The sequence below is a fragment of the Harpia harpyja genome, chromosome Z (assembly GCF_026419915.1).
Source record: "Harpia harpyja isolate bHarHar1 chromosome Z, bHarHar1 primary haplotype, whole genome shotgun sequence".
NCBI classification, from domain to species: domain Eukaryota; kingdom Metazoa; phylum Chordata; class Aves; order Accipitriformes; family Accipitridae; genus Harpia; species Harpia harpyja.
The window spans coordinates 42,649,477-42,663,630 of NC_068969.1; positions in this window are offsets into that span (position 1 = coordinate 42,649,477).

Sequence of the window (14,154 nt, forward strand, 5' to 3'; positions counted from 1 at the left end):
TTTCAAGAAGCGAATCTTCTTGGCTTCTTGAAAGAAAATACAAGCCAACAATAATCAGCTAAAAGTACAGTACTGCACATTCTTTAAGTTCTTTATCTACTATGGTTACACCCCACAACTCTATATTCCTAATATTTCAGTTGTAATCAGATTTGATTTCTTTTAAAATGTAACATTTCCCCCCTTTGAAAGTTTTGAAAATCACTTCAATACTTTCACTATAATTCTACTGATCAGTTACTATATATTGGAGGAGGTTCTGGGTTTCTTTGTTCATTTTGTTGTTTTGCAACAGCTTGGACGATCATGTGATTAAAAGAAGTTTCACAAGTCAAACGTGTTAGCCGATTCATCATTCTCCAAGTTAGGATATATAATATTGCTGACAGAGTCAAACTGATCAAAACCAATATCAAAAGAACCACGATGGGGTGACACAACTTGTTCAGGATGCCTGTAGCAGTAGGTGACCATCTGAAAAGTGTGTCCCACCATTTATGTTCTACATCTTTTTGCACTCTTTCAAAAATTCGGTGTATTTCTTTCACATTGTTATGAACAGTTATTAAGGGGGTTTTTTTTGTCCATTTTCCCTAATTTTTTCTAAAATCTCAACTAGATCCTTGTGTTGTAGTAACTGTTTTACCAAAGCGAGATTCATTCCGATGGGTATAGGTAGTAATTCATGAATCAACATGTAGTTAGATTGCAAAAGTTGGTGAGACGTGACCGGGGCCGAATAGGAAAAGTCACATCTTACAATCTTAGTAAAATTGTATGTCACTGACCATTCTTTCAAATTTTTCCTTGCATTTAATAATCTTCCCAATTTCTCATCCTCTTCTGAATATTTAGGTTTTTTCCTTTGGTATTACAATAGTTTTTGTAAGAATTAATGCCATTTGTAAGGTATTCCTTTTGGCTGTTTCCTTAGCTGATTTATCTGTTAATCTGTTCCCTACAATCTCTTTTATATTCCCTGATTGATGTGTTTTACAGTGCATGATTGTTACTGCAGTTGGTTTCCGAACTGCTTGTAGTAAATGTAAAATCTCCTCTTTATATTTAATGTTGGACCCCTGAGAGGATAATAGTCCTCTTTCCTTCCATAAAATCCCATGGACATGGACCACGCCAAATGCGTATTTCGAATCAGTCCAAATATTCACTTTCTTTTCTTCACTCAATTCTAGAGCCCTTGTCAAAGCCACTAGTTCAGCCTTCTGAGCTGAAGCTGTGTTTGGTAAAGCATTGGCTTCTATAACTGATTTTTCAGTTGTTACCGTATATCCTGCATAGCGGATTCCATTTTCAACAAAGCTGCTACCATCTGTGTACAATTCCCAGTCTGGATTGTCCATAGGTACATCCTTCAGATCCTCTTGACTGGAATATACATACTCAATGGTAGTCAGGCAATCATGTTCCAGTTGTCCTTCTTCCTGTATAGAACTTAAAAAGACTGCAGGATTAGTCAAATTAGTGGTTTTCAAAAGTACATCATCTTGCTCCATCAAAATTACCTGATATTTCATCATTCTGTTTGGGGAGAGTCAATGGTCCCCCTTTTGTTCTAACACTGATATCACCATATGTGGTACATATACCACCATCATCCTTCCCAAAGTCAATTTTCGGGCCTCCTGTATTATCATCACAGTGGCTGCTACTGCTCTCAAACAAGCAGGTCAGCCTTTACTTACAAAGTCTAATTGTTTGGAAAAGTATCCAACCGGTCACTTCCAACTTCCCATCTTCTGAGTCAGCACTCCCAGTGCAAGGTGTTGTTTCTCATGTACAAATAACTGGAAGTCTTTAGTCAGATCCGGAAGTCCCAGGGCTGGTGCTGTCATCAGGGCCTGTTTTAGATTCTTGAAAGCTCTCTGCTGATCTGGACCTCATTCAAATGGTGGACCTTTAAGAGCTTCATATAAAGGTTTAGTCAACAGACTATAGTTCATTATCCATAGCCGACACCACCCAGTCATTCCCAAGAAGGTTCTCAATTCGTGGGTATTTCTCGGCTCCGGGATACTGCAAATTGTTTCTTTGCGGTCTGTTCCCAACTGTCTTTGTCCTTGTGAGATTTCAAAACCCAGATATATCACAGTCTGTTTTGGTATATGGGCCTTAGTTCTAGAGACTTTGTATCCGCTTAACCCCAAAAAGTTTAAAAGATCAATTGTTACCTTTATACACGCTGGTCTCTCCTCTGTTGTTATCAATATGTCGTCTACATACTGTAGGAGTAAATGTCCAGGTTTGGGACCATCTCGTTTCCACATCTCAAGTTCTTTTGCTAATTGGCTCCCAAATATTGTTGGACTGTTCTTGAATCCTTGTGGCAATCTTGTCCATGTCAATTGTGTTTTTCGTCCTGTTTTTGGATTTTCCCACTCGAAAGCAAATAATTTTTCAACTTCCTTCTTCCAGGGGTATACAAAAGAAAGCATCTTTTAAATCAAGCACTGTAAACCACTGGTGATTCTCCCCTAGAGTTGTTAAAAGTGTATATGGATTGGCCACTACAGGATGTATGTCTTTCACTATCTGATTTATTGCCCTCAGATCCTGTACTAATCTATATTCTCCTGATGGCTTTTTCACTGGTAAAATTGGAGTATTATATTCAGATTCACACTCCTCTAAGATTCCATATTCCAAAAATTTATCAATTAATTTCTTGATTCTCAATCTAGCCTCAGGTTTAACTGGATACTGTTTTAATTTCACTGGTTTCACATTTTCCTTCAGTTCTACTTTTACAGGTTGTGTCATTTTAGATTTTCCAGGTATCTCTGTGTTTCAAACTGTAGGGATCACAGCATCATCAACTTCTTGTGGCATCTCCTGAATCTTAACCTTCTCCTGTATCATCAATATTTCTCCTGTCTTTGATTCTGGTATCTTTTAAAGAATTTCTTCTCCCTCAAAAGCTATCTGTGTATTCAATTTGGATAACAAATCTCGACCCAACAGGGGTATCGGACATTCTGGTACATACAAAAATTCATGTGTAATTGTTTTATTTCCAAATTTTAAATCAAGGGCTTGAAAGAATGGTCTATTTTCCTGTTTCCCAGTCGCTCCAATTATGTTCGCTGTTTTATTTTCCAATTTCCCTTTGTAAGTATTCAAAACAGAATATACTGCTCCCGTATCAACTAAAAAATTCAACTTTATCATTTCCCAGCTTAATTGTAACCAGAGGTTCAGCTGGGTTCCCCTCCGGTCTCTTTCATTCATTTAAAGTCATCATTTTTGTAGCCTCTTGTTGACTTATTTGCCTTTTGGGGCAATCCCTTTTCCAATCTCCATCTTCCTTATAATATGCACACTGATTCATTCCGAGGGGTGTATTAGGTTCCCAGTTACCAAAGTTTCTAAAACTTCCTCTTCCCCGAGCTCGTCTTCTTCCTCTTGCTGCATTCCCTGTTAAGACAGCTATTAATCTACTGTCTCTGATCTTTTTTTTTCTTTTTTTTTTTGTTTTTTCTTTCTTCTCTTAATTATTATAGACTTTCCATGCTGTTTCTAACATTTTATTTAAATTTCTTGAATCCTCTCCTTCCAATTTTTGGACTTTTTGCCTTATATCAGGTGTTGACTGCTTCATAAAAAAAATCGAAGCCAATTGTTGTTCTGCTTCTGTCTCCAATTTCAAATCAGTATATTTTTAGTGGTTTCCTTCAATTTTTCCAAAAACACAGAGAGAGATTTATTTTTATCTTGATTTATTTCATATAATTTAGACCAATTCAAAGCTTTCGGCATTGCATGTTTTATTTCATACAATACCCATTTTTGATATCGAGTTAACCTTCTCCTGTGTACAGTGTCATTTGGATCCCACTGGGGATCTCTCGAAGGAAAACTCTGTTCCAAAGTTCCAGAAAGCATTCCATTCATAAGTGTTGCCTCTGCTTGTGTTTTTCCAGTTTTATTACCATCTGTTTTTCAGTACTATCCAATAAATTATTCTCCCTGACTCAATACTCCTTTCCCGTGAATGTGAGGGAGAGAGATCCTGCTCCTCCCTTGGTGGGGTTATTTCTAATTCTAGTTCCATTTTATCTTCTTTTGGTACCATACATTTAATGTATCTTTTTCTAATATCACAAGCTGAACAACAACTCTTAGTTTTCTTATTTTCTGAAGTTAATGTTATCACTAAATTGTCTCGACTAATTAACTTGTATTTTTTTTTTTTTTTTTTTTGCCAATCTGTTTTCTGCCTCAAATAAAAAAACAGATCCACATATGGCACTTTACTCCATTTACCCTCTCTCCTACAAAATAACATTAACTGTAATATAGTATTATAACTTAAAGTTCCATTTGTTGGCCATTTTTCTTGATCTTCCAAAACATACAAAGGCCACCAATGATTGCAATATTCAATCATTTGACTTTTACGTAAATCATCATGTAATTCACTCCAATGTGCCAATAAACATCCCAATGGTGATGTTTTTGGTATCTTTTCATCAGTGGTTATATTTCCCATACTCTTTCTTACTCTTAAATAATTTGGCTAATGCCATTATGCTTATATATCAATTACCAAATACATCAAATATCAATTATCAAAGTTCCAAATATTAATAACCAAATATCAAATATCAAATACCAAATACCAAATACCAAATATCAAATATCAAATACCAAATATCAAATACCAAGTATCAAATACCAAATAAATGCAAATGACAATTGTCTCAGATACACAGATGTCCAACCCAGCAATAGCTTTCGCTTATGACTTACGGGTAGACTTATCCCAGATACACAGATGTCCAACCCAGCAATAGCTTTCGCTTATGACTTACGGGCAGACGCCTAGGCTTCTCCACAGACGGGTACCCTCTGAGCCCCAACCCTGCGAAGCTTTCGCCGCGCCTTACGGGCAGGCTATCCGAACAGATTCCAGAGAAGAAGTGCCTTACCCTTTCTCCAGGGAACGTTGCGAGGAGCTTTGCGAGTCGAGAGCGATGGTTCCCCCCCGAGAATCCCTCGGTGCCGGCTGGAGTTCGATCACCACTCGATCTCGTCCAGTCTCACTCGCAAGGTCCCATCTGGGTCGCCAAAACTGTTGCCGAAATCCGGAATAAAACTCCTTAACAGCAATGAGAAGTTAAGAAGCAGGCACTCCTTTATTGCAGCGCTGGGCACACGGGGGATCGCTCCACCTATCGTGTGCACCTGTCTTGTCTAACGATACAGTTAAATACACACCTGTTATACATATTCATTAAGTTTCTGGGAAATGTTATACATAATCATCAACTTTCCAGTAAATCATTAGCATATGTATATGTCTCTTCACGCAGGTGCAGCAAAGGTCTCTGGTGGTCTTCAGAAGCCCTCTGGTGGTCTTTCATAGTCTTCCTCACTTGTCCGCTTCTTGACCTCCTTTAGCTGATTCTGCGCAGTATGATTCTCATCACTATCTATATTAGTTTGAATAAAAATGTATACTATGTTCTCTTTTGAAATCCAACCTTTTCAATGATTGGTCTTTCAGTTTGTTATCAAAATGGGAAAGGTAGGGAGTTTTCAAGAAGCGAATCTTCTTGGCTTCTTGAAAGAAAATACAAGCCAACAATAATCAGCTAAAAGTACAGTACTGCACATTCTTTAAGTTCTTTATCTACTATGGTTACACCCCACAACTCTATATTCCTAATATTTCAGTTGTAATCAGATTTGATTTCTTTTAAAATGTAACACCATGAGAATAAATAGTTTTAAGCCAATCTGTGTCAAACACACATAGCAAACAAGAATGAGATGAACGTCAGTAGGCTTCTGAGACTAGTCATGTGCAGAACTTAATACTGTTAGAGGTATTTGGTGTTCAGGCATAAACTTATTAGTAAGAAAGAAGTGCTAGGTGCTGTAGTTTTACTTCCATGGTGAAAGACTCTAAACATAAGGAATTTCCTAATTTTTTGAACGGGCAATTCATCCGCAGGTGAGATTAGAAAGCTAAGCAACCTTGAAATGCAGGTTTTTCAGTTTACAAGAATGGACCCTGGAAGCAATAAAACTTACAGTATCCTTCCAGAAATCTAGAAACGGATTCATTTAATTCAAAAGTGATAGAACTAGAGATACTTTCTGAACTATTGTTTTGCCAAAAAAAAAAAAAAAAAAAAAAAGAGTGAGTGAATCCTCAGCCATTCTGTCAGTCTGGAAGGTCTAAATTCCTGCAGAGAGTGAGCCAAATGCCAGTTCATCAGGACTCACTGACTGACTCCTTGCCCTGGCACTACCACCAAACTGCCATCTGGCTCTAGTCAAGCTGTCTCACTTCAGCCTGTGCAAAAAAACCCTGTTTTGTCCTTCTAGGCACTAAGCTTTCCTAGGTGGGATTACCCTATACAAAGAGTTAGTATAAGGGTTCAGCTCCATCTGAGGTGAAGCTGTAGATCATTCTGTAATGCAATGTTTATCATTACTAATAATAAAGAAAAGTTTTCCAGAGAGCCAATTCTCTGTCAGTCCGAAAGATGCAGAATTGTGCTTCTAGGGGAAAAGGGCAGGTAGAGAGAGGAGGCATATCCACAGACTGCAAGGGCCTGTGAGCAGCAGCCTGTCTTGATATTTTATAAACTTCTCTGTTACAGCTACAGAACTGTTCTCAGTAACTTAATGAGAAGATTTCTGCTTGTTAAAGCTAGCTATCATTATCAGTGATTTTGCAATTATTCAAGCACCATATATCTTGAAACAACAGATGTCACTGGGTTCATTATAATGGGAAATAGACTTCCAGTCTATTAAATTTCATGTTACTGAAAGGATATTTCAGTGCAGTCATATCAAACTTAGTGAGTCTGCCCCACACAACCACCTGTCAGCATTTTTTAGTTACTTATAGTACTTAGATTTTAATTCAAACATGGCTCCCATTTTACTGATCTCTATTTCCTTCCATGTCTCATAGGTGTCACATAATGCTGTGCTTCAACACTTTTCAGTATGGTCAGTAAGGCTACTAATGCAAAAAAAAAAAAAGAGGAGAATTAATTTTGAATGAGTAACAGTTTACTTCCATGCTTGCCTCTCCTGATGAAAACACTCTACCCAACTAACACACATAATTTCCCAAACCATTCTTTGTTGGCACTTGGATTGTGTTTTCAGTCAAAAGACTTTTTTGAGAATGCATGTGATCACCAGCCTATTCAGTGCCTATCTTCTGCTTCACAGTCTGGTTTCAATGTCCAGCCTAGACAGGCTTTTGTTAAGAATAAGAAAAAAAACCCCACAACATTTTCATACAGGTGAAAACTGAATAAGACCATTAGTGTTATACAAGCTTGGGAAAAAAAGAATGTAAAACATTCCTTATCATTATATGGTTTAACTTCAGAGAATCTCCTTTATTCCCTGCAGTTACCAGGTCAAGCTTCTTCCAAAAATGTTTCACAGAGATCTCCAGAATTGGATTCTTGTCTTCTACATCAGGTCTTCCCAAGGTGATGTGGTTAGAAATATCACATTGTTCTACCAGGGTTTCTTTTGAGTGTGAATTAACTCCTGGGTCTTCTTGTGTTGCTGTATTGGGTTACATGGCAAGGTTTTCGTAGTGGGAGTGAGGCTGTAGAGGCTGGCTGCAGGGGTGGCTCCTATGAGAAGACAACAGAAGCTGCCTCTATGTCCAACAGAGCCAATGCCAGCCAGCTCCAAGACAGACTTGCCACTGCCAAATCTGAGCCAATCAGTGACATTGGTAGCGCCTCTGTGATAACATATTTAAGGGTAAAAAAACACTGTGCAGCAGCAGCTGGGAGAGAGGAGTGAGAAAATGTGAGAGACAACTATGCAGACACCAAAGTCATTGAAGAAGGAGGGGGAGGAGGTGCTCCAGGTGCTGGAGCAGAGATTCCCCTGCAGCCTATGGAGGTCCATGGTAGAGCAGATATCCACCCTGCAGCCCATGGAGGACCCCATGCTGGAGCAGATGCCCTGAAAGAAGCTGCAGCCCATGAAGAGCCCATGCTGGACCAGGCTTCTGGCAGAAACCGAGGCCCTGTGGAGTGGTGCCCATGCAGCAGCAAGATTTCCAGCAGGACCTGTGACCCCATAGGTGACCCATGCTAGCACAGTTCATGAAGAACTGCAGCCTGTGGGAAGGACCTACAATGGAGAAGTTCATCAGGGACTGTCTCCCATGGGTGGGAACCCACGCTGGAGAAAAGAAAGAGTGTGAGGAGGAAGGAGCAGCAGAGACAACACATAATGAACTGACCACAACCCCTGGTCCCTGTGTCTCTGCACCACATGGAGGGAGAAGGTAGAGAAATTTGGAGTGAAATTATGCCCAGGAAGAAGGGAAGGGTGGGGTAGAAAGTAGTTTTAGATTTATTCTTATTTCCCATTATCCTACTCTGATTTGCTTGGCAATAAATTAAATGAATTTCCCAAGTTGACACTGTTTTGTCCATGATGGTAATTGCTGAGTGATCTCCCTGTCCTTATCTTGACCAACAAGCTTTTTATATTTTCTTCCCCTGTCCTGTTGGCAAGGGGGATTGATTGAGCAGCTTGGTGGGTACTTGGCAATCAATCAAGGTCAATGGATGAACAGTTGCACAGTCCAGTGTTTAGGTCACTGAACTCTTGTCTTAATGTCTATTGGTTGGCTGTTAGAACTTCACCACTGCAATGCAAAGGAACCTCAAAATTCCTCTTCTGGCTGGGTGGCTTTTATCTGAACTTAACACAAGTTGACTCTAAATGACAAATGTTTGGGGTTGGGCTTGGGTTTTTTTGACCTAGTAGCCAGCTGCAGAAAGTCTAAGTATACTGGAAACTCAATACAAAATGGTTTTATATCATATAACTTCAGAATCATCAATATATAGACCAATAAATGGGAATAACAAAAAGCATCCATTAGTAGACTGAAATCTGGTATGTTGTCAAAATAAATACCTTTGGCAATGGCAGGATATTTGGATGTGGATTGTTGGAAGTGGGAAATTAATGATAGCCACAGAATCAACTTGATGTGTGTCAGTCCCATCTGGGACCTCGAGCATTACGGAGTGATTTGCTGGAGGAGACATTTGCCATAGCTCCACTTGGTTAGAAGGTGGCTTGCACCTTCAAATGTTTTACTCACATCTGAGCTGGTCCTATCATGAGCAGGCAAAGCTCTCATGAATGTCTATGCAAGGGACAAAGTCTGACTGACATACTCAGCTCTGGGAGAAAAGTGCTTTCCAGGGTATAAAAAAATGCATAGCAAAGATGTCTATTTATTTTCATTACCTGTGTGAACTAGAGACACAAGAAATCATGGACCTTATCTTACAAAACTCTTTAATAAATGTTTGCTTACTGTTGCCTTTGTGCATACTGATAAAAGCCTTTGTTTAAAATTACTTCTATGCATATTTTTGCAATTTATGAAAGCCTGCTTCTGACCAACACCAACTATGAGAAACTCAGGTATCACCAATTAACTTTTCCCCTCAGATGGAGCTGTGTATTGAATGTGCTGTAATGCTTCTACTTTACTCCTATGGTGAAAAGAAAAAAAACCAACAGCAACAACAAAGAAATTAAAAGAAAAGGAAAATAGTGAGGATTGATCATATACATTGCCTCAATCCTACCTCCTACCCTCTGAGATGATTTTAGGATTGGGAATGTGCTTATGTTATTATTTCATAGATCATTTCATAGCAAGCAAACAGATTTGCTTCAGCTCCTGCTATGTTAAACGTGGTTGTATTTCATGGCCAGTCATTCCTGTGCAAAAGGGAAGCCAAGTGGCTTTACTCATTTGGTTTCCATTGCTCCACACAGGAGCACATCTGCTTTTCCTCCTTTTAAGGGAAGGTTCATTTAACTTGGAATTATGTGCAACAGTTTGGTTAAAGACTGCACCCAGATGCTGAACCTCACTAAAACAAATAAATCAAGAGCTGCCTTACTTGTACTACAAAGGTAGAAGGAGTAGGACAAGCTATAAAAAGATTCTTTAGTAGAAAACAATATGGCAAAAGGAAGGAAAAGGTAATTATAATCCTAAAGAGAAAGAGAGAGTTTGATTAGCATAGGTTATAAGTGAATTTTTAAAAACACAAGGTAAAATGAGTTCTGCTAAGTGGTAATTTTGTGTTAAGAACATTTTTTCATTATTCTGTCAAATTCCGTTTATTTCTCTTAAAGAAGGGAGATAGAAACCAGCTGTTTTGTAAAGATTTTATTTCTTTTAAGTACACTGAATATATTTTTTGTAAAAGATGAATAATGAGAATTTTGCAAGTGTTCTCTTGAAAGATATGCTTTATTGTTTGTGGAAGTACTTCTAAATTGGAGATAAAAGATCATGCCTTGGTTCTCCATCATTGTGTCAACAGAATATTAATGGAATCATGTTGCATTTGAGACAGATACATCAGAGTAACAAATATTACATCTCAGAATTAAAGAGATGGTCACAGTAATTAAGCAATGATGTTATACTCTGTACAGCTCCAAAGTCCTTTTTTTTTTTTTTTTACAGTTTTTAAATTGTATCTTAGTCTGTCAAGAGGGACCTCTTTCATATTCTGTGCTGTCTACTGCTTTATTCTGGCCTGTAGAGTTGTGTTTCCTAGCTGTTTTACATTGTACACTGCTGCTGGAGCCAGCAAACTGGTGGATTACCCTAACTGATGATCCTACTCATGTAAATGACAATGTGTTGCAAAGAGAGTTACAGGGTTGGAAATTCTATTATGAAACAGCTATGAGACATTTCTATTCTGTTGCATCTCACAAAACAGGTGGTGGAGAAATCCTTTTTCTTACAAGAAGTACAAGCTGCTTTCTTCTCTCCTTACTAGGATCAAGGGAAAAGCATCATTTACAAATTAAGACTGTCCAGTGAAAGAAATTATTGTCTTGCCAGGGAGACTGGACGGTGGAATAGTTATATTTTGAATGGAATAACAGCCATAGCATTTTTAGTCAGTGCTTGATTTAAATATCATTGTTTTCTTTTGGCTTTAGAACTAAGCAAAACATTCTTGCTTATAGGCCCATCAAGTCAGTTCTGAAGGGCTCCATTTTGACAGTTTTGTTCCCTTTTATAAGGCTCTTTTTGTTGATCATTTCTTTTATGAATAGCCTACAACTATCTATAAAGTATCTAGAACATTATATTTTATGGGAAGGACTGCTGCTGTAGCTGCAGCATCTTTGGTTTGAACAGCCCTTCACTTGCAGGACGGGTGTGTGCCTGCATATGTAGTTGCATGCAGTGTAACAGATGAAGGGATTGCATCACTCTTCGGGTGAGAGAATCTAAGGCTTTTGATATTGGTCCTCATTTACCCTTAAAACACTTATTACCCTAGGTCCTTGTGGTAAGATATTTATACCCGGTATAAAACTGTCCATTTACCATTTTTCTATAAAGTAAGAAATAAATGTCAGCTATTGGACATTTGACCACCACACACACAGAAAACCATGGATACATCATGATCCCAAGGGTTTTGCTTCTAATAAATCCTTTTCTTCTCTCCTCATAAATGAGATCGTTTGAGATAGTGTCTATTGATCATGTCAATAGATGGTCTTATTACAGCAGGACTGATCACTTCCTTTTGTAGATCTCAGGTCATGAAAATTGTAAGTCCTTTTTTAATGAGATCTGACAATAAAGCTGAATTTATTAAATACTCAGATTCTTACTGAAGAATTTGTTTTTAAAACTCCACTGATAGCTTGTCAAAATATCTCAGTGACAGTGGTCTACCTAAAAAATATTATTCATATCTGAATGTTGTTAATTCAAAATGAAAGTGGAAAGTGCCATAGTTTGAGGCAATTGTGAAATTTGGGCTGAAAGTAAATTATTTAGAACATGGGTATGAAGTACTCTTGGGATCTCTGGAAGGCAAGGGTCAGACTGTACAATATCTGCATTAGACAGAACTTCTACATGGTACTTTTCAAATAAATATTATGTTATCTGAAATTTTCCATCTCTAGTTTTATTTTGGGCTAAGGTGAAGAATAGGGTCAAGAAAGGTGGCAAAATGCTGCCAAATCTAATTTAAGAGGTCAGAGAATCTAATTATTTGGATAACTGCCTTATGGTCATGAACAGAAAGAGGGTGAATGTAACAATGAGATAATTAGTGATCTGCGCTTGTAGAGATCAGATAAGGCAAAGTGGCATATTAGAGTACTGTACAAGGTGCCAGGGTTGATCCTGAATGAATATGGGTGCAAAAGTGGACAAAGTTTGTTAGATTTCTTCAACAGCCTGTTGCTAGGATTGTTATATTACTCTGCGGACTAAACATTTAAACTTACATTTTAATTGTGCAAAAAACCCACATACTTTTTTACCCACAGATTATGATTTTCAGCTTCAACTATATATCTCTTTAATATGGACACTATTAACTTCCTGTCTTTTAAAATAACACTGTTGAAAACCCTGACTGCTTTGTGTAGAGCTATGATATTTCTCCAATAGAAAAATGGTTCACTGCTCAAATCTTCCCTTGACATGAATCTTGAATAGGCATATGGGGACATATATCTTTGTACTAGATGAGGCATCTTTCCTTTGCAATGAAATTTTCCACTGAAATAACATTTTAATAAAAAAAAAAAGACAAAAAATACACTTTTTAATGAGGTAAGAATTTTGAAAATAACACCAATAAAAATTTTATTAAATTAGTTTTAAAGATTCTTTAAGTACTGTCAACCTTACTGCACTTGACATGCCATTCTAAATCATGGAACTTTGCAATGTTTCATTTCCAAATAGTTTGTCTTATAAAGGAAACATAGAGAAAAGTAAAATAATAGATCTGGAATTATATGTTTCTCTTTATGTTTTAAGTCATCCAGGTCGTCTCCACTCCTCATCCTCAAGCTCCCTAATTAAGCAAATCAGAGAAAAAGAAAAAAAAAATCTATTTATCAAGAATAGAAAAACTATTTTAGATCATCATATTTCCCAAGAAACATGCTTCACAACAACTTCTAATACTTGTGGTCTAGATACCTTTTCTCTCTCATTGCAGGCTCTTTTTCTGTATGTAAAACTTGGGGTTACTGTTCAAGCATTTTCCAGCATGTCACAATAAATGTCTGAGTTGCAGGAAGATTTATGATCAAAGCTTCTCTATTAGCATGTCTCTAACACAGAAAGATCTATTTTGGAGGAGTCAGGGGGTTAGTTACTTGTTCTTTCCATAGGGGCACACTTGGTTTTTTTTCATTACATTCCAAGTGACTTTTGGGGTTTTCCTCCATCACAGGAGATGATAGTGTTAGAACCTGGGCAGAGATATGTGTGTTAGACTTTAAAATCTCTCAAGGGACAAGAGAGAAAAAAACCTCCATGAATGAAGTACAGAAAGAAACTGCAAAGCTAATATTGTTTTCAGTATTCTAATAAAGTTCCCTGCTCATTATTAGAATAAAACATTTTCTATGGCACATGGAAGTGTATCCAAAGCTGTCTCTTTCTGAACAGTGTCAGCAAGAAAAAACTGAACATCAAGAGTGATGTCTCCACAACCCTTCAATTTGATGAGCCCAGAGGAAGTCCCAAGCATAAGGAGACTTTGAACAGCAACAAAACTTCAGATACAATCAGAGTTCTTAAAAATAATGTGTGAAAAGTGTTTAATTCAGAAAAGAAATACAGTAGTTGATTAAAGCCAATGTTGCCTGGGAACACAGAGGAAATGTATCTAAAACTATACTTCAGGAAGAGAATAATATGAGAAAAAACTCTAATTCTTGTTCTTTAGAACTCTTGTCCTTTAAAATATCTGCATTGCTAAATTCCAGATGATGAGGTGGAGACAACTTTACACAGGTGAAGAAGGAAACAATTTTCCAAAAAACAATGTATTTACTGTGATTTTCTTGGAGTGATAAATCTGTTCATCATATCACTACTTCCACAGAGCAATTAAAGTGTTAAAAAAAAAAAAAAAAAAAGGACCCAGCTTTAAAAGCTGATATTCTTTACAGTGCCTCTCAGATGCCCTGGTCTGGCCCATCCCACGTGGCAACCCTGTGTGCCTACGTTACGAAATTCATTCTTAAGACTCACAATGCTGATTCATTTAGAGGTTACCTGGACCACAGCCAACTGAGCAAGGTTGCTTTTAG